Source organism: Delphinus delphis, chromosome 8 (genome assembly GCF_949987515.2).
Source record: "Delphinus delphis chromosome 8, mDelDel1.2, whole genome shotgun sequence".
Taxonomy (NCBI): domain Eukaryota; kingdom Metazoa; phylum Chordata; class Mammalia; order Artiodactyla; family Delphinidae; genus Delphinus; species Delphinus delphis.
The window spans coordinates 45,330,704-45,358,177 of record NC_082690.1 but is presented as its reverse complement, the minus strand read 5'-3'; the positions used below and the strand labels follow the sequence as shown (position 1 = coordinate 45,358,177).

The following is a 27,474-nucleotide window of genomic DNA, read 5'->3' as shown; positions in this document are numbered from 1 at the left end:
ATCAAAATATTGAGAAGGCTTTTATTTAGGCAAAAGAACAATGAACATGCAGTAGTATCACTCTTTTACTTATAATTTCTAAAGGCTCCTCACAGAAAGTATTTTTAAAATCCAAATGCCTTAGATACCGTACAAGATCCTTTATAACCTAGACCTTGGCTATCTTCTTTCCAGATTTATAATCTAGTCCCTGGGTATCTTTCAAGACTTAATCCCTAAAACTCTCTCTGAGATGTATTCTACTCTCTGGTTTTATCAAACCACTTGAGGGTGCCACATTTCTTCCTAAGTCAATGCCTGTACCTGTGGTTCCCTTTGTCTGGAATCACTAATGCATAACCATTTTGAGGGCAAGGGTCATGTTGTCTTAAGACTGGTATTCAATTACCCAGCACAGTACTTACTATGCAGTAAGCCTTCAATACATATTTTTGAGTAAATAAAAGGGCTTCTTTTACCTACTCCTCCCTCCATTTTCAGCATAACAAAGTGGTTAGGTCCAGGCTTTAAAGCCAGTGGAACTGGAAGAGTGGAGTGTAGCTTTCACATTTACTCTATGTGTTTCTGTTTGGAAGTTTGACAGTGGAAGTGTATTCATATACTACCTAGGTAATTTGAAATAGAAAGAGGAGAAAAGATGTTTTGTTGAAATTTTCTCTGACAGAAAGGAAAAGATTAGTTGTTATTATTGGGTGTTATCTTTTAAGCCTCTGTTCAAATATCACCTCTTTCCTAAAGCCTTCTTGTATCAGTATTTCCCCTGGGCCCAGTTTGCTTCTCTACCTTCCTGTTTTCCGTTTAGCTTTTTTTTTTTTTTTTTTTTTGCCTCTATCTCTACATATTTCAGTGCATTGCAATTATTTACTTATGACTGTTTTCCATGCTCTTATGTGACGGAGAGCACAAGGTCTGCTTGACATTTTACTCTAAAGACCTAACTCACAGTGTACGTCCTGTAATGACTGAACACGCACAGGACTCCTTTCTCAGGTAACTCACAGACTCTGGAAAAGACCTCACCCAGAAGGTGACATTTGACTAAAGTCATTTGCTTCTAGTTGTTATTCCAATGCCCCTAGGCAGTAAAGCATGCCTGGCCATCCTGTTTAAAATGGCCTCATACCATCTTTTGTCCATCAGTCTCTGTCCCTTCCCTGTTATATTCTTCTCCTTAGTACTTATTACTATCTAACCTAGTATACGCATTACTTATCTCTTTATTGCTTGTCTCTCCTTACCACGATATCAGCTGTACGAAGACTGAGATACAAGTCTGTTTTATTCCCTGCTATATCCCTAGAGCCTACAACAGGCCCTGGTGTACAGGAGGTATCCAGTTGATATTTGTGGAATAAATGAATGCCATGTACAAAATTATGGAGAGATGCACAGGAGGTGGGAAGAGTAGCATGGCTCTGCTGTACCAAATCTAAGCCTTTTTCTTGAATATTGTTTTGACAACCAATGAGTGGCAGTGAACTCAAGATACTACCCTGGAAAGAGGTCTGAGTGGGAGTATTTTATATTGACGGATGAGTGCAGACCTCATCAGAATCTTAGCTGTCCCTAGCGGACAATTAAGTAAAGGGAAGGGTGAGCATCCTTTCATTAAATGTAGATGACCTGGGGCTTCCCTGGTGGCGCAGTGGTAGAGAGTCCGCCTGTTCGTGCCCCGGTCTGGGAAGATCCCACATGCTGCGGAGCAGCTGGGCCTGTGAGCCACGGCCACTGAGCCTGAGCGTCCGGAGCCTGTGCTCCGCAACGGGAAAGGCCACAACAGTGAGAGGCCCGCGTACCGCAAAACAACCCACAAAAAACAACAAACAAACAAACAAAAATGTAGATGACCTACTAAGAGGCCACTCCCAGGCCTCTCATACAAGGTACCTGAGGGAACATCTGCCCAACAGCCTTAAAACTTCACCTTAAAAAATTGCTTAGACCCTGCCTCTCACACAATCAGCTGGGTGAAGAAGGCTGTAAAGTCATACCCCAGGAATCCTGGCCAAAAGAGTTTTAGCTTGAAATATACTTAACACAGGTATAACCAGATACCCATCCTAGACAGGGTACGATCTCAACAAAGCCCCTTTTAGAGCACTAGGCTTCCTCCCTGCAGTCCACCAGGATAAAGGGAATGAGAAACAGACCCTGAGGTAACTAGCTGAGGTACCTTACTGACTTGACAGCCTGGGCAACAGACTGGGAGCAATAACAAAAGATACATTTGTTTTAGAACATTCGCTGACCCCCTTCTTCCCTTTTGACAATACGAAGCTAACATGACCTATTGCTTGCTCAGACCTTTCCCGTTTTTAGTTCATAAAACCAGACTGGCTGCTATAAAAGACCACTGGGCATTCTTTTCTCTGTAATGAGACATATCCAGTGTATCCAAAATGAAGTCAACACATTTTAGAAAAAGTTAAAAAGAATGTTGGAGAGCATCTTTCTGTTTAACCTCTCTGAAAAACTGTTTTGAAGGCCTATCTGAAGACCATTCTATGGACTCAGGCTCATGCAGTTTCTGTAGGACAGTTATTACTAGGGTGTGTGTGTGTGTGTGTGTGTGTGTGGTTGGTGGTGGGATGTTCCATGTTGAGCTTAAAATCATTCTTGGCTCAGAACCAGTCCCTATCAAGAGTGACAAATTTTCAGTAATGTCTATGAAACCTCAGATGTGTTTTTCCATAAGGCAGAACAAATACACAGTGGTTAATATAAGGATAGCCATGATGTAGCATTTTAATATGTGGGTTCAAATCCTGGCATTGCCATTTTACTTCCTGCCTGACCTTAAGTACGTTATTTAGCCTTTTAGAAACTTTTTCTCCTCAGCTATAAATTTGGTAATAATAGAACTTGAATATAGGATTGTGGAAGGTTAAATGAGAGAATACATGTAAGACATTCAGCATCATGCCCCGCAACACAGAAGCGAACTCAGCAACAGTTAGCTGTAATAGTATTTCTATCATGGAAAGAGCAACTAACTTGCCTTCTTTCTAGGAATTGAACTTTTTTTGGTGTGAACATGGGGTTGAGACAGGTCCACGGACCTTTCTGATCATTACAGCAACCTCAGCAACATTTGGGAATCTGAACATAATAATGCATTGTTTCATATTTTCTTGATTTTATTAACTGAAGAATATAGAACTAGGAACTGTTCCAAAGTGGGAGCTCTCTTCCTAACTCAGAAAAACATGTTTAGTGCAAATCAGCAACTATAAGAACATAGTTTAACATAGCTGTGGCATTATCTTTCATTGTAATTGGCGTTAATCATGTATACTTATACTTTTAAGATAAATATTAGCAATTATTCCAAACGAGAATCATACTGTTACACATGCACATACCCAGCTTTATCATGGGCCATCTAAGTAACTGAACAGTTTGTGACTGACATCCAGCCACTGACAGTTTGCTGGAAATGAATGCAGAGCGCCTATGAAGTCTCTCTCTGTAATGAAAATTTTATGCTTTTGAGGTTAATGCAGACGAGACTGCCCTATTGTACCAAGATTATCAAATATGTGAAAAGAAATTGACATAGGAAAATACAACTTTTGTTCTTCACAATAGTAGATGCAAATTTGAAAGACTGTTCACTTTTATGAAGACACACCTCATTGCTTCCTAATTTCTTTCCAGGAAAACAGACTGGGGATGTAAGGTGTGACTGCATGACTGGTGATACCTAATTAGCACAAGCTGAACACATGGCCTGTCACTGAGTATTGGGTCAATTCACATTTCTGAATCAGTTAGCAAAGCAATTAGAAGAAAACATCAAATAACTGACTATTCTCTTGGTCCACATTTAGTCAAGATTAGGTGGCATGCCTGAGAATCCCTAACAATTAGCACCTGTGCATTTAGCTTGTAACCATATTTGACATCGAGTTTATACCTTTCTCTGGTTTTGGCCTTTTTTGGCAGGGAGAGATATGGAATAGCAGAATGCTATTAATAAGCCGCTCCTGTAAAATTGCGATCATTTGAGTTGGTACTACCACAGAGGGCCCTGATGGCCTGACGTAGCATCTACCTGCAACACTTATAGCTTCCTGGGGAACCTGCCGAGCTTTCTGACACTGCTCCATCCTGCTTCGGGCCCTTGCTGTGACCGTCTTTTGGTCACATCTCTAAGTGTTGAGGAGAAGGAAAACCCAGAAGTGTGAGGAATCACTTCATGGTAGCTTTTGAATTTTTCAGAGACCATAACATGCAGAACTCTCAGTGCAGCTGCTTCTACTTCCTAAATCTCTCACGTTTGTCTGGGAGGAACAGGCACAATGAATCTCTCTGCACTGAGACAAGGGAGATCCCTGGGCAAAAAGCCAGAAATTGCCCATTGTTTGCCGTACGACAAAATTGTTTAGTTTGGGCTTTCTAGAATTTTGTGGCTATGCCATTATTTATTTCTATTTTTAAATGAATAGACTTTTTTTTAGAGCCGTTTCAGGTTTATGGAAAAATGTATCAGAAGGTACAGAGTTCCCATATATCCCCCTCCCTGCACCCCTGGTTTCCCTTATTATTAACATATTGCATGAGTGTAGTGTATTTGTTACAATTGATGAACCAGTATTGATATATTATTATTGACTAAAGTCCACTAAAGTTTACATTAAACTTCAGGCTTTGTATTGTATATTCTATGAGTTTTGACAAGTGTATCATGACATGTATCCACCATTATAGTATCTTACCAGAATAGTTTCACTGCCCTAAACATCCTCCGTGCTCTACTCATTCACCTCTCTGCCCCTTCACTCCGTCTTCACCTACTGAAATCATATTCATTCTTCAGGTCTCCACCAAACTGACCTTTTCCCAGGGAACCTTCCCTGGCACTCTGCTCACATTAGGCTCTAAAGTTACTGGCTTCCTAATACCCCATACTTCCTCTTCACAGTATGTCTCATAACTGTTATTTCATAGTAATCTATTTGAATTCATCTTCCTCTCTAGACAGTATGTCTCAGAAGGGTAGGATTGCATGTATTTTACTCACTGCTTTATTCTCAGAAGCTGTCGCAGTAATTGGGCATTGCAGGGAACCAATAAATATCTATTGAGTAAATGAATGGATAACAAACCTATTGATATAAATATTACACTTCCAGATAGTAACTATAAATTAAAAAGAAAATCTTTCTTCATCAGTGTACTACTGAAAACGGAAACTTCTGTTATCCAGAAAAATTGCCATCTTTTAAATGGCTCCAGAAAGCTGACAAAGTCCTTTATCAGACACACGTGGCCACATGTACAAGGTTCTTCGTTACCTCACTCATGCTACTTCTCCAGCCTCATCACCTGCCTTATATGTGATGATCCAGTAATGCTGGACTGCACTGCTTGCTATTCCTCACAGGCACTGTGTGGTTTTATAGCCTTGTGACATTGCTCAGTCTTCTTTTACTGCTTGAAAGAGCCTCACTGCATGGCAAATCACCTGTCCTTCTTCTTGATACAACTTGGGTGTCATCTTCCCCAGGAAGCCTTCTAGGAACTCCCAGCTGAGGCTAGGTGTATCTCTGTGCTGCCGTATCACTCTGCGTAGCCCTATATCATGGTGCAAACGTTCGACAAATATTTAACAAATGAGACTGAATATCCTTTACCAAATTACACCAACATCACTGGAATATTTATCTTCTTATCTTCCCTTGAGATTGGGAGTGACATCAGTGACGAAACTGTCTTGTTCACTGCTCTGTCTTCAGTGCCTGGCATGGAATAGCCACCTGACCTAAGTTTACTGAGATTAACTGAATGATCAATGCCAAACAGTATTAAGCAAGGCCAGATTTACTCGAGTTTTCTATTGAAATCATTACAGCCTCCTTTTTGTTCATCCTTGATAATTTAAGGGCTTATATTAGGAGTTTGGGATTAACATATACACACTACTATATATAAAAGAGATAAACAACAAGGGCCTACTGTATAGCACAGGGAGCTATATTCAATATCCTGTAATCACATATAATGGAAAAGAATCTGAAAAAGAACATATGTATATGTATATCTGAATCACTTTGCTGTACACCTGAAACTAACAAACACAACACTGTAAATTAACTATACTTCAATGTAAATAAATAAAGTGTGTGTGTGTGTGTGTGTGTGTGTGTGTGTGTGTGTATGTGTGTGTGTGTGTATGACTTTGCTGACTTCCCCAACAGCTGCCAGCATGTATATCTTCTAGACTGTGAACGGGGTGATATGTCCCATTATGTCCCAGCTTCAGTCTAAACTGACCTAGGACCACTGAATCAAGGCCTCTGTTGTTAGCCATCTCACAAAAATGAGACCAAAAGTAAGATTTGTCCAGGTTCTCTTGGATAGCATCCTAGTTCTTCCTTCACTGACTGACACAATCAGTACTCATCCATTCACTCTCTGAGACATCCCCGCCCGCCACCAAATGTGAGCGCTCCTTCCTCTGCGCTCTACCACACACTGTACACGCTGCCGTAACAGCACTTACCGAGTTGTAGTCAAACCACTTGTTGAAACGTACGTCTCTCCTGTTTGACTGCAAGCTCGCTGAGGGCAGGGCTCTGTTCCATTAATCTCTAAATCCCAAGAATCTATTCCATGCACACATCAATCAATACTTTTCAAATGAATGAACCAATGACCATATGTACAATAAGAATAAGTAGAGTGTAGTTATGAATAGGTGTTACAAATATATAAAAAGAAAGAAATCCACACTATTTGCAAAATACAATGTAATCTCCAACACTGGCTCTGGGGAAGAACTGACATTTACTGAATGTCTACTATGTACCATGCTGGGTTCTAAGCACTTTGTCAGTATTACGTTGTTTCATCTTTATAATAGTCTGTCAAAGTAGATACAATCACCTTATTTTTCAGATGAGGAAACATGAATTCAGAGAATGGGGTGATACATTTAAGAAATGTCTGACACCAAAGTTCCTTTTCCTGCTATTGAGAGATTATTATTTGAAGAGAAAAATATTCAGAATGGGAGAGAATCCATGGAGAAAGATGAAGGGATTTCCGATTAAGGGTCAAAAGTGTTCCTCCCCATGCACAACTTTGTTGGCCTCAGAACACAAAGTCTCATTCTATCGCCTTGACTGTCCCTGACCATCTCTCTGTATCTAAGCAGATAGAACTCACTCCACCCCAGAGAACCTGGAAGGCCTGTCCTGGTGATAGTTTGCTAGGACTGGGTGACATCAGAGATGCCTTAGATTAGGATCCTTGTCAAAAAATCCTTTCAAAGCTGTGATTACTTAAGTGCATTTTCTCTCTCTCTTTTTTTTTTCTGAATTTCCTGAACATTTTAATTTTAGTACAATTTACTGATCTTGCCAAATAGATTTCATAGGGATGGCCCAATAAAACTACTTAGCAATAATAGATGTAATGGCAGATGAAAAATTTTTAGTTTCTATAGGATCAAGCAAACTTTGTATTATAGTGAGTCATTTCTCTGGGTATTTATATATTATTTTCCTCATTATATCGTAAGCTCTTTGAAAGCAGGAACCACATTCTTCTTAGCTGTGCATCCCCAGCATCTGGAACAATATCTTAAACATAACAGGTATAAATAAAAGTCTGTCATTGAATAATGAAAACATATATATGTCTCCCACCTGTTCCTGAAGGTTCTGGAAAGCCTCATAAAATTATACACTTTGAGATAAGGAATACTTTTTCCCATTACACACACATACACACACAGTGTGTGTGTGTATGTGTGTGTATGTGTAGAAACTGAGATTCCATATACTGTGAGGGCTGGACCCCACATTTTCTGACTCTCGGTCCTCTCTGTATGCAATTTAAGCATCTTGGAGGCTAGGTGTTGTCATACATGGCATACCTGGAGAGCCCAGCAAATTTCTAACTGTGAGATTTTTCTCTCTTCAGAGAAATGAGCTATGCTGACATCTATATACTATGGTAGTTTTAGACACATTAACAAGTGAAAATTAAAAAGCTGGAAGTAGCAAAGCTTTTATGGTTAGATATTAAGATTTCTGGGAGTTGACCCCAAAGGACTGCAGATGTTTTCTCTGCTTGTCTGTGTTACATAATAGCAGAGAAGCTTCTCAGGAACCCGAGTAGATTTTACTATTGCAAATGTTCATGGTTCTGTAGAAGCTCAAGGGAATTAATAAGTTTTAGAGAAGGCAAGTGGCTTCTGTAAGAACAAAATGCAGTAGTGAAGAAAAGTACAGAAAAAAGAGTGCCTATAACCAACCCTACCCCTACCTTACAGGTTTCCTGCACATTCTAAATCAGCCAAGTCTCCTGAAGCCTGTGTGCTCTGCATTTCTAAGACGGTGAGTGAATAATGTTTACTAAAATGTGGTGTGAAGACCACTGGGAATATACAAGATGATTTTAGGTACTTACTGATGGATATTTTTATTTCAACAGCCATGCATTGTTTTATGCTTGTTATGTTTATTAAAATTACTGCATTCTTCTATTTATAGAAGTAAAGCAAATTCTCCTTCTAAAAAGCTTATTTCAGTATAGAAGTGATTGATTCAGAAACAACAAAGAAACTTCTAGTATAGGTAGTTTTTCATGGATATGAAAAACTATTTCTGATAAATGAAATAATCGTGACTGACATTTAAGAAACACTAGGTTACAGAATAAGTTGACCAAAGTAGTCTTTATCTCCCAACTTCCTTGTGAAATAAAAGGCTCCCACAGTTGCATTTCCTCAGCATGTGAACCTGATTTAAATTTGAGACTATTTGGATCATTTCTTTTAAGGCTAGAAACATAAAACGAAAGTTTTCTGTATTATTTTTCTTAAAAAACCCACAACACTTGGTATAGTAGGTGCTAAATAAAGGCAGCAAGTTAGGCATTTTTAAAGAGCCTGTGGGGCTTCCCTGGTGACGCACTGGTTGAGAGTCCACCTGCCGATGCAGGGGACATGGGTTCGTGCCCCGGTCCGGGAAGATCCCACGTGTCGCGGAGCGGCTGGGCCCGTGAGCCATGGCCGCTGAGCCTGCGCGTCCGGAGCCTGTGCTCCGCAACGGGAGAGGCCACAGCAGTGAGAGGCCCGCGTACCGCAAAAAAAAAAAAAAAAAAAAAAAAAAAGAGCCTGTGACTGATGATGTGTATAGAAAATTGGAAACAGATTCCAGAGTTGTAATTGATAGCGTTTGGGAACCAGATGTATGTGCTGGATGATCAGAGAGTGACATCGTAGGTGGAGTCTAGGTTCCCTAAATTAACATTTAATAAGATAACAATATATGAAAATAAATGAATTCTATAATATACTCATAAACTGGTGTCATATTTTTGAGATTCTACATTCAATGTGCACATTCAAAGTAAACCTATCTTAATCTATCACTGCTTTTATAACACGAGTTATTCACTCTAATGAAATCATCTCATTATATAACGCTAAGAAATATATTAAATTTAGTCACATTTTTTTAAAATGTTGATGTTCACCACATTCTCACCCTTGTCTCATGGGCTTTTCCTGCATTTGCCTAAAAATAACTGTTACTTTAACAGTGAAATGAAATCTCTCAGCTTCCCCGGCTCTCTATGGGCAGTGGCAGTAAACTTAGCCTGAAAATGTAGTTTTGCCAGCATTTCATTTTGCCGGAAAATGAAATAAAACAAGTGCTCAGGATAAACATTTTCCGTGTCCATTAACTTGTTTGATTTCGCACGGGTAAAACTTTCATTTTGTTCCCTGTCACTTCTTACCTGTCTCTATTCATCCCTGCCAGCTTTATTTCCACACAGCAGTCCGTAATAGTAGCCTGTCCAGAGGCTATTCTTAGTCCTGTCTTAGTTCTCTGGACCCTGAGTCAAGAAGAATCTGGAAGTAGCTTGGGGCCTCCTTGCCTTTGACAGGTAAACAAGGTCTGAAATGTGTCTGCTCTCCCCACGCCCAATATCCTGGGTATGGAGGCAGCCCCTGGGTGTACACTGAGCTGCAGCTTCACACTACCACGAACACCCATCTGTGTGTGCTTCTGTCTTTCCCCTAGTTTATAGCTGGAAAACAGTTCATCATTTTTTCACCCTATTCTCAAATCTGCAAAGTCATAATGTCAAAATGTCAGACTGTGCAGGTGATATAGCCTGGGGTAATGCCATTCTCCATCCTACTGACACACGATACGCACAGCCAGCCACAGGCTCTAACCCACAGTCCAGAGGGGGGTACACTTGCTAAACTGTTTGATAACCAAATTCAAAAGACACAACTATTAATTACTTTTACGCCTAGAGTGACCATGCGGCCTAGTTTTCCTGTGATATTTCCCTTCGTGCCCGTTCTCCCAGAGTGATAATACGTTTGAGCACTCTCAAAGTTGTACTGATTTAGACAACAAATTGTGGTCACTCTATTTATGTCCTTAGAAAAACCTCTTCACCTCTCTTAAGCCACAATCAAAGGGACTGAACACTATGATTTCTAAAGATCCTTACAGTTCTAACATTCTACAAGAAATAAAGCCCACCTCAAGTATATAGAAAAATAAACAAGGAATTCTGAAAACCAAAACAAAACTTTCCTGAAATCTGCCCATCCCGAGTAATAATATGAAGTTGGCTTTAATGTTGGATTCATAGACTAACTTTTCCAGGGATTTTGTGTTTTCACGTGCAGACTGATTTTATGTCTACCTGACCTTACACAGGTGAAGAAAGATAAGTTCTGATGGCCCTGGAGACTTATTTGCTCTCTGCCTCTTGCTTGGCATCGCTTTGCAAGAAGCTAGATGTACAGGTCTGATCAGCTCAAAGACAGAACAAGCTGATTCCTGGAGCTCCACTCTAAAGGTCCCCTTTCCAACAAGGCTGTTTCCTCAACCAAGAAGCCTCTGTTATTACATAGTGGAGTTGATGTTCCCTGCTTTCCTTTCCAATTTTCTTACAAATATGTGAGTGTGAAGAACGCAGGGTCCTGCTTTGCCAGCATTTTTTGTGGTGCCTTCAGTTGGCCCACTCAGGCATGTTTCTCTGCAGGATAACAATGGATGGGGAAACTGTATAATTTTCTGACCCTCTGTCATTAAATCCCCTTGCATGGCAACAATATAATACACCACGGCAAAACTGGAGTTTTCATGGTATCAGTAGTCATTCCGTCGGGATGCAAAATTATTTATCATCAATATACCGAGAATGAGGCAGCACAGTTTAACAAGAGTACTGGAAAACCTCTGGCCCCTTTCCCAAGGCTCCCATGCATGTTGAGGCTGTGCAGTCGTGTCGTGTAGCCTCCAACTCTGTCTGTTCATCTAGGAAATAAATGCACCGGAGAGATCAAACTAAATTCTGGCCCATTAAGCTACCTAAACAAATTGATTGTGGAATCCAGGATTTTAAAAAGAGAAAGCCACTAGAGAAGGAGAGAATATGAATCCCAGATATTATGTCTGGATATGAGCCTGCAATTTCAAGTTCAAGTTGTGAAAAAAATTCACGTCTGCTAAGAGAAGAGTCAGTTCTATAAAATGCTGCTTCTTATGTTCAGTTACAGATTTCGTTATGGATGGCTCCTTCAGACAGTTCAGTACCATTAGGGTGCACATTTAGGTCTCAGCCTTGTCACAGGCAGAGTTAAGAGTTGAATAGACCCTGCAGGTCCAACCTCCAGAACTAAGTTGAAGTAAGGAATGGTGTCTTTCTCGGGAAGCCCCAGTGTCTTACATCCAGGAGGTATTTAACAAATACTTAAATGTTGATGAAACCTGATGAAATTTAGGGGCATGTAACATATAGAAGAGGTTTAATGTATGTTAAGTTCTTTCACATCTTTTCTTTTTTCACGAAAAGACTGAGCCTCAGATATTTCACAATGCCTATAACTGGTAAAGCAAGAATTACTGTTTTTTAATTCCACGTGTAGTGATCTGTCTTCTATACTGATATGGGAGTATTGAGGCATATCATACGAGGCATGTCAACAAGAGGAAAGCTACATGAGAGACTTGTACAGAACGTCTTGTGGTATTTTATTCCAGGTCTGTGGAAACTAAAAGGTGGGGGGCATCTTGTCATGATTTTAGTCTCTAATCTTCTTTAACATCAAGCTGTACTACAGGATACATGTTCCTTTTTAACAGATTTTAAAAGACTAAATGAAATTCAGCTTGAAAATAGTTTTAATGTTATGAAGTTATATCTGGGAGCTTTATAAAGGGGAGCAGCAGTTATGTAATCCCCAAATTGCACAGTTAGTTACTATATCCATGAACCTTTCAAACAAAGGTAACTATACAAATGAGCTACTACCAGAGACACTGGTTTTAATTCACGGAGAATTTCTAGTGTTTGCTTTTGACACAGGAGTATTTTCATTGGAAACTTTTGTTTTCCTTCTACTAATAACAAACAATACAGACCAGAAGTTCTAACTGCTGTTGCATAATTAGTGTCTCCACAGTCTTGGTTTGCTCAGCATGACTGAATTTAAGCCTGTTGTCCTGGCATAATTACTAATAGCACTTTCAGAAGTGAAAGTGGTCACCCTAAGGTGTGCTGGCTGGCTCATCTTGAGATACGGATCCTCTCAGCCTTGGGCAGAGCATGAGCCAGACACTTCCAGCCATCTGTGTATGCATTATGCCGGGTAAACATTACCATTTTTCTCAATGTGCTACGGCATTAATATGGTTGACGCACCAACTGGACAGTGCAGGGCTAGGCAAAGAAAAACTATGGCCCAATTGCAAAAAAAAAGGGCACAGGAGAAATGTAATGGATTTGTTACTTTCCCCGAGAAACTCTAAGGAATTAGGGACCTATATTTCAAAGTTTATTTGGGGAGTTATAATACTCTAATCAACAATGCTAGTTTTCAAACCAAGCTCATAGATACAGAGAACAGATTGGTAGTTGCCACAGGCAGAGGGTGGAGTTGGGAGAAATGGGTGAAGGGGGTCAAAAGGTACAAACTTCCAGTTATAAAAGAAGCAAGTCATGGGGATATACTGCACAGTGTCATGGCTCTAGTTAACAATACTGTATTGCACATTTGAAAGTTGCTAAGAAAGCAGACCTTAAAAGTTCTCATCATAAGAAAAAAAAATTTTAACTATGTAAGGTGACAGGCGTTAACTAGAATTATTGTGGTGATCATTTTTCAATGTATACAAACATTGAATCATTCCGTTATACATGTGAAACTAATATAATGTTATATGTCAATTAGACCTCAATTTAAAAAAATTACACAAGTCACAACACTGCTGGTTTTTCAATAATAAAAGAGAATTTGGAATCATGAACTTAGGTTTGAATCTTGACTATTGACATGCCCTTTGGCAATTTACTTGCCCTTTCTTTTTTTTTTTTTTTTGCGGTACGCGGGCCTCTCACTGTTGTGGCCTCTCCTTTTGCGGAGCACAGGCTCTGGATGCGCAGGCTCAGCGGCCATGGCTCATGGGCCCAGCTGCTCCGCGGCATGTGGGATCTTCCTGGACCGGGGCACGAACCCGTGTCCCCTGCATTGGAAGGCGGACTCTCAACCACTGCGCCACCAGGGAAGCCCCCATATATTTTTTGATCAGTTAAATAAACCCACTTTACTTTTAGGAACTAGAACATATATCACTTTAGAAGTGGATACTTCTAAATACTTAATATTTTTTAATTTAGGAAAAAACTATTTACATGCACAAGGGTATTTGTTCTAGCACTGCTTATAACAGTTAGTAAAAATAACCTATATCTCCAGTGACAGTAAAATGATTAATGTAAATAGGTTTAGCTACAGTAATATTTTGCTGTCACTGAAACCAATACATAAGAAAAACCATAACACACAGAAAAATCTTAAAAATGTTAAAGTGATAAAAAGTGGTATGCAGAATTCATAATTATAATATTTTTGAAACATGCATATGAAAATGAACTAGAATGAAGAAAGTTGGAAATTTTATCTAGTGAAAATAGATTTTTAAAAATTCAGTTATTCAAAGAGTAGTTTTGAAGCAAAACACTGTAAGCTATTACTAACATTTGAAATCATAGGGCATTTTTGAAATGTTTAAACTCATGTTTCTGTATTTTTATAGTATTATCGTTTTATTATTTGTATTTTAGCATAATTATAAAATCTCTTCTGAATATAAAACATAAGAATAGAGTATAAAAAGACTTATTATATCATGTAAAGCTGGTAACCTAAGTATTATGTTTCAACATTTGTGCAATAAATGGGTATTTAAGATATGTTATAGAGAAATCAATGGTCAGAACCTCAGTAATATGGTGTCCTCTGGTTCCTGAATTGCATTTCATGGGCTGCCTTCCCTAAATTTGCATTATAATAAAATATTCATCCACTTCCAAGCCTTTACTTAAAACTGCCCCATATATTGTTTGGGATAGATGAGTAGCAAATGTATTAGTGATAGAGCTGCTCATAAGAGGACTCTTTTTCACTTCCACCATCTGCCTCTGCAAATGTGAAGATCTCTGAGTTCACTATTCTTGATTGGTCAATTTAAACATGAGCAACTATTTCACAGTTAAGAAAGCAATGCTCATACCTGCAGACTACTTTTCCTTCTCTGAATGTTGTACCATATGATCCTGCAGTTCCACTCCTGGGCATATATCACGCACTCCCATGTTCACTGAAGCACTACTTATAAGAGCCAGGACATGGAAGCAACCTAAATGTCCATCGACAGATGAATAGATAAAGAAGATGTGGTATTGATACATATATACGATGGAAAATTACTCAGCTATAAAAAGGAATGAAGTAATGCCATTTGCAGCAACATGGATGGACCTAGAGAATACCATACTAAGTGAAGTAAGTCAGACAGAGAAAGACAAATATCATATGATATCACTTATATGTGGAATCTAAAAACATGATACAAATGAACTTATTTACAAAACAGAAACAGACTCATAGACATAGAAAACAAACTTATGGTTACCAAAGGGGAAAGGTGGGGGGGGGTGCGAGAGAAAACTTAGGAATTTGGGACTAACGTATACATACTACTATATATTAATATAAAATAAACAACAAGGACCTACTGTATAGCACAGGGAACTATACTCAATATTTTGTATACTCAATATTTTGTAAGGTGTATTTGCTTTGCTGTACACCTGAAACTAACACAAAGTTGTACTGATAAATCAACTATATTTCAATAAAAAATAAATTTTTAAATGCAAAATAAATAAATAAATAACATAAAGTAGCCAGTGTTTTATGCCACAACCTTCACTTCCACCTCATAATACAGTACCTCTCTACTTAATGTACCTCTCTACTTACAGTACCTTGTACCTCTCTACTTAATGATATTGACATCATCCTGTCCAAAATCCTTCCATGGCTCCTTACTGACAACTGGATGAAATTACATTTTGTCACTGTTTTCAAGACCCTTTTCAATGAAACTTTAATACCCACCTCCCACTTATCTCCTACAAATTCCTCATGCGCCACAATGAACCTCTCACTGAAATTACCTGCTCTGGGCTCTTTGGTAATGCCCTTGTTACCCCGAGACTTCCCTTCTTCCCCTAAATTTACGTGTTTTGATTCCAGATATCATTCAAAGTGCAGCTAAAATGCTGCCTTGTTCATGAAGTATTTTTATTCCCGTTAGAAAAGATTTCTTGATTTCTAACCTTCACCTAGAGTTAAACATTTCATAGCATTTAGCACCTTTTACATTGTCATTTTATATCTTTTACTAGACTATTCATTCCTGGAGTATAAACCCCTATGTTTGCTTTATGTAACTATGACAGAAGTAGAACTAGTACCCTTCTTGGCATATGGTAAATAAGTTGACTTATAAAAATCCCCCTAGTAGTACAAATAATTCTCATGTAACCTTCCCCCAGACTCCCCAAGTGGTAACAGGTTACATAAGCAAGTATAATATTCAAGACCAGGGAATTGACTTCAGTTCTAAACTGATAACTAATCTACTGAGTTTTTTCAACGTTCTTCAATTCCCCACTAAAGACCTTTCTCTGGACAAGGATCCAATCTAGGATCGTATACAGCATTTAGTTGTCGTGTCACCTTAAGTTTCCTTTAAGACATCTTCAGTCTTCTTTTATGTTTGATGGCTGTCACTTTTGAAGAATACTGGCCAGTTATTTTGTAGAATATTGCTCAATTTGGGTTTGTCTACATTTCTTCCTGATTAAATTTAGATTGCATACTTTTGGTAAGAATACCACAGAAGTTATTTTGAGCCCTCCTAGGGAATCATATCAAGAGGCACATGATATTGATATGTCTCGTTATTAATGATGTTCATTTTGATGTTCATCACTTGGTTAAGATGATTTTTGTCTGGCCTCTCTGATATCAAGTTACTGTTTTCTCCTTGGTAACAGCTAAGTACATTGTAGAGAGATGCTTTCAGAATATGAAAATATCCTATTTCTCATTATTTTAACACACAAATTTTAGCATCCACTGATGATACTTGCCTGAAACAATTATTACTATGATGTTTACCAGATGATGATTTTTTTTCTATTTTCATCACTCTTTCAACACTCACTAATTCAAATTCTACCATGAGGAGTATCTTTCCCCCTCATCCCTCATTTACTCATATTCAATTATTTAATTCTACTATTTATTCATGAATATTTTCCACTTAAAATTTCTAATAGAATTAAATATATGTTGAAGCAACACATATATTTTTAGAGACTATATGGTTAGGATTCAGATGGGTACTCTTCTGAATGTCCCATACATTTCAACTCATTAATCTTCAAAGTAACCCTATGAGGTACGTAATATTTAAAGATGAGGAAATTGAGGCACAGGGAACTTATATAACTTGCCCAAGTCATTCAGAGTTAGGATTAGAACCTCAGCAGTCTGGCTCCAGAGCCCATGCTTTTAACCAAAATACTACATTTCCTCTAATAAGGCTTGGTGAGAATCAGGAGGAATTTTCTTTTTCTCTCTCCTGTCATTCACATGTCTGTAGCCAAGATCAGTAAGTGCATAAGGCCTGCTAGGATCTCAGTATCATGGGACCAAGAGGCAGAATTTGCTCACAGGGTGAGGGACTTGGCAAGTTGGAGGATGAAAATCTGGCTGTACAGGCAGATCCTAGCAAGAATGGTAAAGCAATCAGAGATACAACAGGGGATGGTCTCATCATGTCCCATATATTTTCTACTGGTAGTATCTTCCTGCTGTGCTGTCTTAACGAGGCTCATTGCTGTAACTGATCAGGAGTGTGTACCTGGGTGCGGAGTGTGAGAATGGCTACACCTGTGGCAGTTAATGAGTTAAATCTAGAAGGCAGACTGAGAATTGGGAAACTAGGCAGCAACCACTTACACTTAAGAGGAGTTCAGTGATAAGTAATTCAATGATATTTATGATGAAAAGACTTAATATCCAAGTCTAGAAATAGGGCTAGTCAAGACTAGGTGAGATCAATGGTCTGGAATATCAGGCAAGCAATTAGGCACACTAGAGAGTAGAGAATGAAAACAAAATTTCAGTCCCACACCTGGGCCAGCACAGGAGGAGAAAAAGGAACACTGTGACTTGGAAACCACAAAACCTTCAAGGCACCTGTTTCTGGTAGGTGTCATGGCACAGTAATTTCACAGCCAGAGTTTGGCTTGGGGTGATCAGACTTCACACTAAACTTCTTTTGGTGGGGCTGAGACTGCTGAGTTTCTTATTGAATCTGCCAGGAAATGACTCAAGAACTGGATATAGTTGAACCTATAGATGGGGCTCTTTCATTCATTTTTTCTTACATTCATGCATTCACTCTATATCAAGTGCCTACAGTGAGCCATGCATAAATGCAGGGAATAGACCATGATCAAGACGTGATCTACACCCTCAAAAAATTCATATTCTAGTGAGGCAGTGCTCCAGTAATAAACACAGAGTGCACATAGGAGGGAATAGAGACTCAAAATTGTGGTGGTGTGTCTGGGTAGGAGGGTTAAGAGAAGATTTCATGGAGGAAACAGATCCATCTGTGAGGATAATCGAGCCTGAGAAATTGAGACAAGCACCCACAGAAGCACACACTTGTTATAAATGCAAAGACATTAAAAAAAATGAAGTGGCCCAGCAAGCAAGATGACTACCTCCGTGAAAGAACATCATCAAGCCACCCCCACTGCCATCTCTGATGAGCATGTTCAGCTATGGTGAAGTGGAAGGAAGGTTAAGCTGTGCAGAGATATTTACAGACCCTTTAATAGCTGTAAAACATGGCACTGAATGACATTTGTGTAACCCCTTCCCTAATAACAGGGATTAGAGCTGCAAAAGATCTAGGCGGTCATGGAGTTCAATCTCTGGTCATTTCTAATTCTAGACAAGGTATAATAATAATTATTTACATTTGCATAATACTTTATAAAGCATTTTCGTAACCATTATTATCTCTTTTGATCTTCACAACAATTTTGTGAGATAAGCAGAAACGATACCATTAAAATCCTTCTTTCCCAGAAGAGGAAACTAAAGGAGCCAGAAAACTTAATGGTTAGAGAAGAAAAAGTTAGGAAGTAGAGCCAAGTCTGGCATAAAGGTTTCTTAACGTCTCATCCAGCATTCTCTCCATATAACAAAACCTTCAATTTGCCATTTAACCAAGGAGCACTTATACTTTGAAATGGAGACTCTGATATTCTTTTAGCAACTCCCTATCTATCTACCTTCTCCTCTCTATGGAAAGCTTATGAGGAGAGAGAGTAGTAGCATCATACAGAGAAAGGCTTTCAAAGTGTGACCCCTCTGGAACCCCCCTCTGAGCATCTCCTGAAGAATTTTTGAAAAAGACACACTCTTCTCCTTACTTCAGGCTTTCTAATTGAGAATCTGGAGGTGTGAGGAATGCATTTTTAACAAGCCGATCTGGGAATTTTGATGCACACTGAAATTTGAGAACTGCTTCTACAAAGATTTGGAAGATCTGTCATCATAAAACCCCTCCCCCCAATCAGAATAGATGAAGCAGAAGAAAGGTGAGGAGGAAGTACTCAGTTTCTACCGGAGACGCCTTAGCTCTTCCACAAATTCCATCAACCCTTTTCTTTTGCCTCTTTTAAAAATTTTTGAGATGTAACTGGCATATAACATTGTGTAAGTTTAAGGTGTATAACATGGTAATTTGATGCATTTATATACTGTAATATGATTACCATCATAGCATTAGCTAACACCTCTATCAAGTCACATAATTACCATTTTTTTGTGCTGAGAACATTTAATATCTAGTTTCTTAGCAATGTCAAAGTATATAACTCATGATGGTTAACTGTAATCACAATGCTGTACATTAGATCTCCAGAACTTATTTATCTTCTAACTTCAAGTCTGTACCCTTTGCCTGACATCTCCCCAATTCCCTCATCTCCCAGCCCCCAGTAACCACCATTCTACTCTATTTCTAAGAGTAAAACTTTTTTTGATTCCACATGTAAGTGACATCATACAGTGTTTTCTTTCTCTGTCTGACATCTCATTTAGCATAATTCCCTCATGCTCCATCCATGTTGTCACAAATGGCAGGATTTCCTTCCTTCTTGTGGCTGAATAATATTCCATTGTGTGTGTGTGTGTGTATACATACATATATATATATATAACATTTTCTTTATCCATTCATCAGTTAATAGACACTTAGGTTGTTTCCATAGCTTGGCTATTGTGAATAATGCTGCAATAAACATGGGAATGCAGGTATCTTTTCGATATTCTGTTTTCAACTCTTGAAAAGACATATAAAAACAGGAAGCTTGCTATGCAAATGTTGCTTCAAGAAAACTCTCCTTGGACAGGCTTCTGCTCCAGCCAGGTGTCAGGGCTGTGCCACTGATGGGAAAGCCAAGTTCAGGACAGTGGTCCACAAGAGACCTCCCAGCTCCACGTAATATCAAATGGCAAAAATCTCCCAGATATCTCCATCTCAGCGCCAAGACCCAGCTCCACTCAATGACCAGCAAGCTACAGTGCTGAACATCCTATGCCAAACAACTAGCAATACAGGAACACACCCCCACCCATTAGCACAGAGGCTGCCTAAAATCATAATAAGGCCACAGACACCCCAAAACACACCACCAGATGTGGACCTGCCCAACAGAAAGACAAGATCCAGCCTCAACCACCAGAACACAGGCACTAGTCGCCTCTACCAGGAAGCCTACACAACCCACTGAAACAACCTTAGCCACTGGGGACAGACACCAAAAACAATGGGAACTACAAACCTGCAGCCGGTGAAAAGGAGACCCCAAACACAGAAAGATAAGCAAAATGAGAAGACAGAGAAACACACAGCAGATGAAGGAGCAAGGCAAAAACCCAACAGACCTAACAAATGAACAGGAATAGGCAGTCTACCTGAAAAAGAATTCAGAATAATGATAGTAGAGATGATGCAAAATCTTGGAAATAGAATAGAGAAAATGCAAGAAACATTTAACAAGAACCTAGAAGAACTAAAGATGAAACAAGCAACAATGAACAACACAATAAATGAAATTAAAAATTCTCTAGAAGGGATCAATAGCAGAATAACTGAGGCAGAAAAATGGATAAGTGACCTGGAAGATAAAATAGTGGAAATAACTACTGCAGAGCAGAATAAAGAAAAAAAGAATGAAAAGACTTGAGGACAGTCTCAGAGACCTCTGGGACAACGATAAATGCACCAACATTTGAATTATAGGGGTCCCAGGAGAAGAAGAGAAAAAGAAAGGGACTGAGAAAATATTTGAAGAGATTATAGTTGAAGACTTCCCTAATATGGGAAAGGAAATAGTTTTTCAAGTCCAGGAAGCACAGAGAGTGCCATATAGGATAAATCCAAGGAGAAACATGCCAAGACAAATATTAATCAAACTATCAAAAATTAAATACAAAGAAAAAAGTATTAAAAGCAGCAAGGGAAAAACAACAAATAACACATAAAAGAATCCCCATAAGTTTAACAGCTGATCTTTCAGCAGAAACTCTGCAAGCCAGAAGGGAGTGGCAGGACATATTTAAAGTGATGAAGGAGAAAAACCTACAACCAAGATTACTCTACCCAGCAAGGATCTCATTCAGATTTGACAGAGAATTTAAAACCTTTGCAGACAAGCAAGAGCTAAGAGAATTCAGCACCACCAAACCAGCTTTACAACAAATGCTAAAGAAACTTCTCTAGGCAAGAAACACAAGAGAAGGAAAAGACCTACAATAACAAACCCAAAACAATTAAGAAAATGGTAACAGGAACGTACATATCAATAATTACCTTAAATGTAAATGGATTAAATGCTCCAACCAAAAGACATAGATTGGCTGAATGGATTCAAAAACAAGACCTGTATGTATGCTGTCTACAAGAGACCCACTTCAGACCTGGGGGCACATACAGACTGAAAGTGAGAGGATGGAAAAAGATATTCCATGCAAATGGAAATCAAAAGAAAGCTGAAGTAGCAATTCTCGTATCAGACAAAATAGACTTTAAAACAAAGACTATTACAAGAGACAAAGAGGACAGTACATAATGATCAAGGAAGCAATCCAAGAAGAAGATAAAACAATTGTAAATATTTATGCACCCAACATGGGAGCACCTCAGTACATAAGGCAAATGCTAACAGCCATAAAAGGGGAAATTGACAGTAACACAATCATAGTAGGGGACTTTAACATCCCACTTTCACCAATGGAAAGATCATTCAAAATGAAAATAAATAAGTAAACACAAGCTTTAAATGATACATTAAACAAGATAGACTTAATTGGTATTTATAGGACATTCCATCCAAAAACAACAGAATACACTTTCTTCTCAAGTGCTCATGGAACATTTTCCAGGATAGATCATATCTTGCATCACAAATCAAGCCTTGGTAAATTTAAGAAAATTGAAATCATATCAAGTATCTTTTCTGACCACAACACTATGAAACTAGATATCAATTACAGGCAAAATCTGTAAGAAATACAAACACATGGAGGCTAAACAACGCACTACTTAGTAACCAAGAGATCACTGAAGAAATCAAAGAGAAAATCAAAAAATACCTAGACACAAATGACAATGAAAATACAACGACCCAAAACCTATGGGATGCAGCAAAAGCAGTTCTAAGAGGGAAGTATATAGCAATACAATCTTACATTAAGAAACAAGAAACATCTCAAATAAACAACCTAACCTTACACCAAAAGCAATTAGAGAAAGAACAAAAAAAACCCAAAGTTAGCAGAAGGAAAGAAATCATAAACATGAGATCAGAAATAAATGAAAAAGAATTGAAGGAAATGATAGCAAAGATCAATAAAACTAAAAGCTGGTTCTTTGAGAAGATAAACAAAATTGATAAACTATTAACCAGATTTATCAAGAAAAAACGGGAGAAGACTCAAATCAATAGAATTAGAAATGAAAAAAGGGGAAGTAACAACTGACACTGTAGAAATACAAAAGATCATGACAGATTACTACAAGCAACTATATGCCAATAAAATGGACAACCTGGAAGAAATGGACAAATTCTTAGAAATGTACAACCTTCTGAGACTGAACCAGGAAGAAACAGAAAATATGAAGAGACCTAAAACAAACACTGAAATTGAAACTGTGATTAAAATTCTGCCAACAAACAAAAGCCCAGGACCAGATGGCTTCACAGGTGAAATCTATCAAACATTTAGAGAAGAGGTAACACCTATCCTTCTCAAACTCTTCCAAAATATAGCAGAGGGAGGAACACTCCCAAACTCATTCTACCAGGCCACCATCACTCTGATACCAAAACCAGACAAAGATGTCACAAAGAAAGAAAACTACAGGCCTATATCACTGATGAACATAGATGCAAAAATCCTCAACAAAATACTAGCAAACAGAATCCAAGAGCACATTAAAAGGATCGTACACTATGATCAAATGGGGTTTATCCCAGAAATGCAAGGATTCTTCAATATATGCAAATCAATCAACGTGATACACCGTATTAACAAATTGAAGGAGAAAAACCATATGATCATCTCAATAGATGCAGAGAAGGCTTTCGACAAAATTCAACACCCATTTATGATAAAAATCCTCCAGAAAGTAGGCATAGAGGGAACTTTCCTCAACATAATAAAGGCCATGTATGACAAAGCCACAGCCAACATCATCCTCAATGGTGAAAATCTGAAACCATTTCCACTAAGATCAGGAACAAGACAAGGTTGCCCACTCTCACCACTATTATTCAACATAGTTTTGGAAGTTTTAGCCACAGCAATCAGAGAAGAAAAAGAAATAAAAGCAATCCAAATCGGAAAAAAAGAAGTAAAGTTGTCACTGTTTGCAGATGACATGATACTATATATAGAGAATCCTAAAGTTGCTACGAGAAAACTGCTAGAGCTAATCAGTGAATTTGATAAAGTGGCAGGATACAAAATTAATGCACAGAAATCTCTGGCATTCCTATACACTAATGATGAAAAATCTGAAAGTGAAATTAAGAAAACACTCCATTTACCACTGCAACAAGAAGAATAAAATATCTAGGAATAAACCTACCTAAGGAGACAAAAGACCTGTATGCAGAAAATTATAAGACACTGATGAAAGAAATTAAAGATGATACAAATAGATGGAGAGATATACTATGTAATTGGATTGGAAGAATCAACATTGTGAAAATGACTCTACTACCCAAGCAATCTACAGATTCAATGCAATCCCTATCCACTACCACTGGCATTTTTCACAAAACTAGAACAAAAAATTTCACAATTTGTATGGAGACACAAAAGACCCCAAATAGCCAAAGCAATGTTGAGAAAGAAAAACGGAGCTGGAGGAATCAGGCTCCCTGACTTCAGATTATACTACAAAGCTACAGTAATCAAGACAGTATGGTACTGGCACAAAAACAGAAATATAGATCAATGGAACAGGATAGAGCCCAGAGATAAACCCACACACATATGGTCACTTATGTTTGATAAAGGAGGCAAGAATATACAGTGGAGAAAAGACAGCCTCTTCAATAAGTAGTGCTGGGAAAACTGGAGAGCTACATGTAAAAGAATGAAATTAGAACACTCCCTAACACCATACACAAAAATAAACTCAAAATGGATTAAAGACCTATATGTAAGGCCAGACACCATCAAACTCTTAGAGGAAAACATAGGCAGAACACTCTATGACATAAATCACAGCAGGATACTTTTTTTTTTTTTTGGTGGTACGTGGGCCTCTCACTGTTGTGGCCTCTCCTGTTGCAGAGCACAGGCTCTGGACACGCAGGCTCAGTGGCCATGGCTCACGGGCCCAGCTGCTCCGCGGCATGTGGGATATTCCCGAACCGGGGCACGAACCCGTGTCCCCTGCATCAGCAGGTGGACTCTCAACCACTGCACCACCAAGGAAGCCCCAGCAGGATACTTTTTGACCCACCTCCTAGCGAAATGGAAATAAAAACAAAAATTAACAAATTGGACCTAATGAACCTTAAAAGCTTTTGCACAGCAAAGGAAACCATAAACAAGATGAAAAGATAACCCTCAGAATGGGAGAAAATATTTGCAAATGAAGCAACTGACAGAGGCTTAATCTCCAAAATTTGCAAGCAGCTCATGCAGCTCAATATCAAAAAAGCAAACAACCCAATCCAAAAATGGGCAGAAGACCTAAGTAGACATTTCTCCAAAGAAGATATACAGATTGCCAACAAACACATGAAAGGATGCTCAGCATCACTAATTGTTAGAGAAATGCAAATCAAAACTACAATGAGATATCATCTCACACCGGTCAGATTGGCCATCATCAAAAAATCTACAAACAATAAATGCTGGAGAGGATGTGGAGAAAAGGGAACCCTCTTGCACTGTTGGTGGGAATGTAAATTGGTACAGCCACCACGGAGAACAGTATGGAGGTTCCTTAAAAAACTAAAAATAGAACTACCATATGACCCAGCAATCCCACTACTGGGCATATACCCTGAGAAAACCATAACTCAAAAAGAGTCATGTACCACAATGTTCACTGCAGCTCTATTTACAATAGCCAGGACACGGAAGCAACCTAAATGTCCATTGACAGATGAAGGGATAAAGAAGATGTGGCACATATATACAATGGAATATTACTCAGCCATGAAAAGGAACGAAACTGAGTTATTTGTAGTGAGGTGGATGGACCTAGAGACTCTCATACAGAGTGAAGTAAGTCAGAAATACAAATACCGTCTGCTAACAAATATATATGGAATCCAAAAAAAAAAAAAAAGGTCATGAAAAACATAGGGGCGAGACGGGAATAAAGATGCAGACCTACTAGAGAATGGACTTGAGGATATGGGGAGGGGGAAGGGTAAGCTTGGACAAAGTGAGAGAGTGGCATGGACATATATACACTACCAAATGTAAAATAGATAGCTAGTGGGAGGCAGCCGCATAGCACAGGGAGATCAGCTCGGTGCTTTGTGACCACCTAGAGGGGTGGGATAGGGAGGGTGGGAGGGAGGGAGATGCAAGAGGGAAGAGATATGAGGACATATGTGTATGTATAACTGATTCACTTTGTTAGAAAGCATAAACTAACACACCATTTAAAGCAGTTATACTCCATTAAAGATGTTAAAAGAAAAGAAAAGAAAGAAAACTCTCCTTGGCTCTGCTTCTAATGAGATTGCCACCCATCACACCATACTTTTATATAAACTCCATATCTGCCCTTACGTGGGCTATGACATCAGATCCAAGGTTTTCTGGGAAGAGGTTGAGGAAACATCTCACCCTCCCCAAAGGACTCTGATAGGTAAGTAAATGTGCAAAGCTCTGAGGAGAACCCCAACAGAGAATAATCACCCAAGCTGTCACTGTTTGGCACAGAATTTGGGCACATAATCTGGGTACACATTAGAGGTCATGATTAAAACAACAGGAGTTTTTTAGAGGCACATAGGATTCTGGGGGATAACGGAGAGTAGTGGGCAGATGATAATTTGATAACCTGAGTTTGTTAGATCTTTACCCCACCTTCATTTTCAGACATCTGGGATCTGCACACTTTACCTCCTATGCCACACAGTTTGCCTCTCCACTGCTGGATACACTCAGGTTGATTGGAAATGACAAAGCCTGGGCCTTTCCCAAAATGACCCTCAATGGTGACCTCTTCGAGGACATTGTCTCTTTCATTTTGGGGTCTCCCCCAGTCTGAGCAGGCTTGCAGGATTTAGTGACAGTGAAAGGCATATGACTGTAAAGCCTTAGTATAGGCTCTGGGCCATTTTGCCAGGATGCAAATTATCAGTAAACCAAACAGCCTGTCTGGAAGAGATGTAAGGCATGTAAAATCACATTGCATCACATCAGAAATGTAACAACAATTTTCCACAGTTAATCACTAACCACAAATTGCAGACTGTAGCCCCCAAAGCAGCAGATACTTCTAATTTGTTCTAGATGACTGACCACACACAGTGATTTGACTATACATGCTGGAAGGAACTGCAGTTAATTGTCAATGGTAATGAAGCTTATATTGACTAGTTAGGCAGAAATGAGGAGCAAAATTCAAAGCTGTTTCAAGAAAAGATTGAAATGATACTGAAAGCTGGTGAACTACGGAGCTATTTGCAGGTCTGTCAAATGAACATTAGTATGAGAAACGTGCTAGTAAGATTCTCTTCTATATCATAATTACAAAAGGAGAATAATCATGCAGCCTCCATTTACTAAGGTGTGAATTTATAAATCTAGGACCATAGTTAGATAAATAAATTTGCACCGCAGCCTAGTAGAAGGTGCAATGAAAGCAATTTGATTTACATTAAATATTCCCAACTGAATAATACTAATGAAAGGCTAGAGGGAAAAAAAAAAGGCAGGACAAGAAAAAATGATACTGAGACTTAATAGCAATGCATTACAAACAGACAGAGAGACATTAACAGCCAGACATTCTGTGCAGCAAACCATTATTTATGACAAGGTCACCTTTGCTGTAAGTAGATACGCAGCAACCATTGAGTTATAGGCTGGTGGAGACCTTAAAAGTTACAAAATCCATCCTCTTCATTTTACAGCTTCTTCAACTGAAGCCCAGAAATAGGGAATGGAAGAGGAGGGAAGAAACTAACAGTTATTAAGTATCTATCGTGGAAAAATACACATTGCTATGCTTTTCCCAGACCCCACTCATTCAATCCCCATATAATCCTTGAAAGGCAGGTGTCACTGTCCCAGGACACGAGAGAAAACTAAGGCTTCAGAAAAGTGGCAGAGCTCATCCTGTCACTCCATGCTGTCCTGCAGGAATGGAATCATGGCTGGTCCATTTGATGAACCAGTGCCAGTGCTAAGCCTGGACTCCAGTCTCAGGAATTTGTTTATTCTTGACCCAGAAATCAACCCATAACAATTCTATCAGAGACACTTTCTAAAATCTCAAAATA

At 38.8% G+C, this 27,474-nt stretch overlaps 1 protein-coding gene and 1 long non-coding RNA gene across 7 annotated transcripts in view; one reads left to right on the top strand and one right to left on the bottom strand.

Moving 5' to 3' along the window:
* The window catches only part of GRM5 (glutamate metabotropic receptor 5), a 535,807-nt gene that overhangs the window by 236,636 nt on the left and 271,697 nt on the right, over nucleotides 1–27,474 (bottom strand). The window lies entirely within an intron of this gene.
* The window catches only part of LOC132429612 (uncharacterized), a 265,399-nt gene that overhangs the window by 236,364 nt on the left and 1,561 nt on the right, over nucleotides 1–27,474 (top strand). For both annotated transcript variants that reach the window (XR_009520375.1, XR_009520374.1), the window contains one exon: nucleotides 8,282–8,345. This is a non-coding gene — a long non-coding RNA (uncharacterized lncRNA). The remainder of the gene's footprint in view (nucleotides 1–8,281; nucleotides 8,346–27,474) is intronic.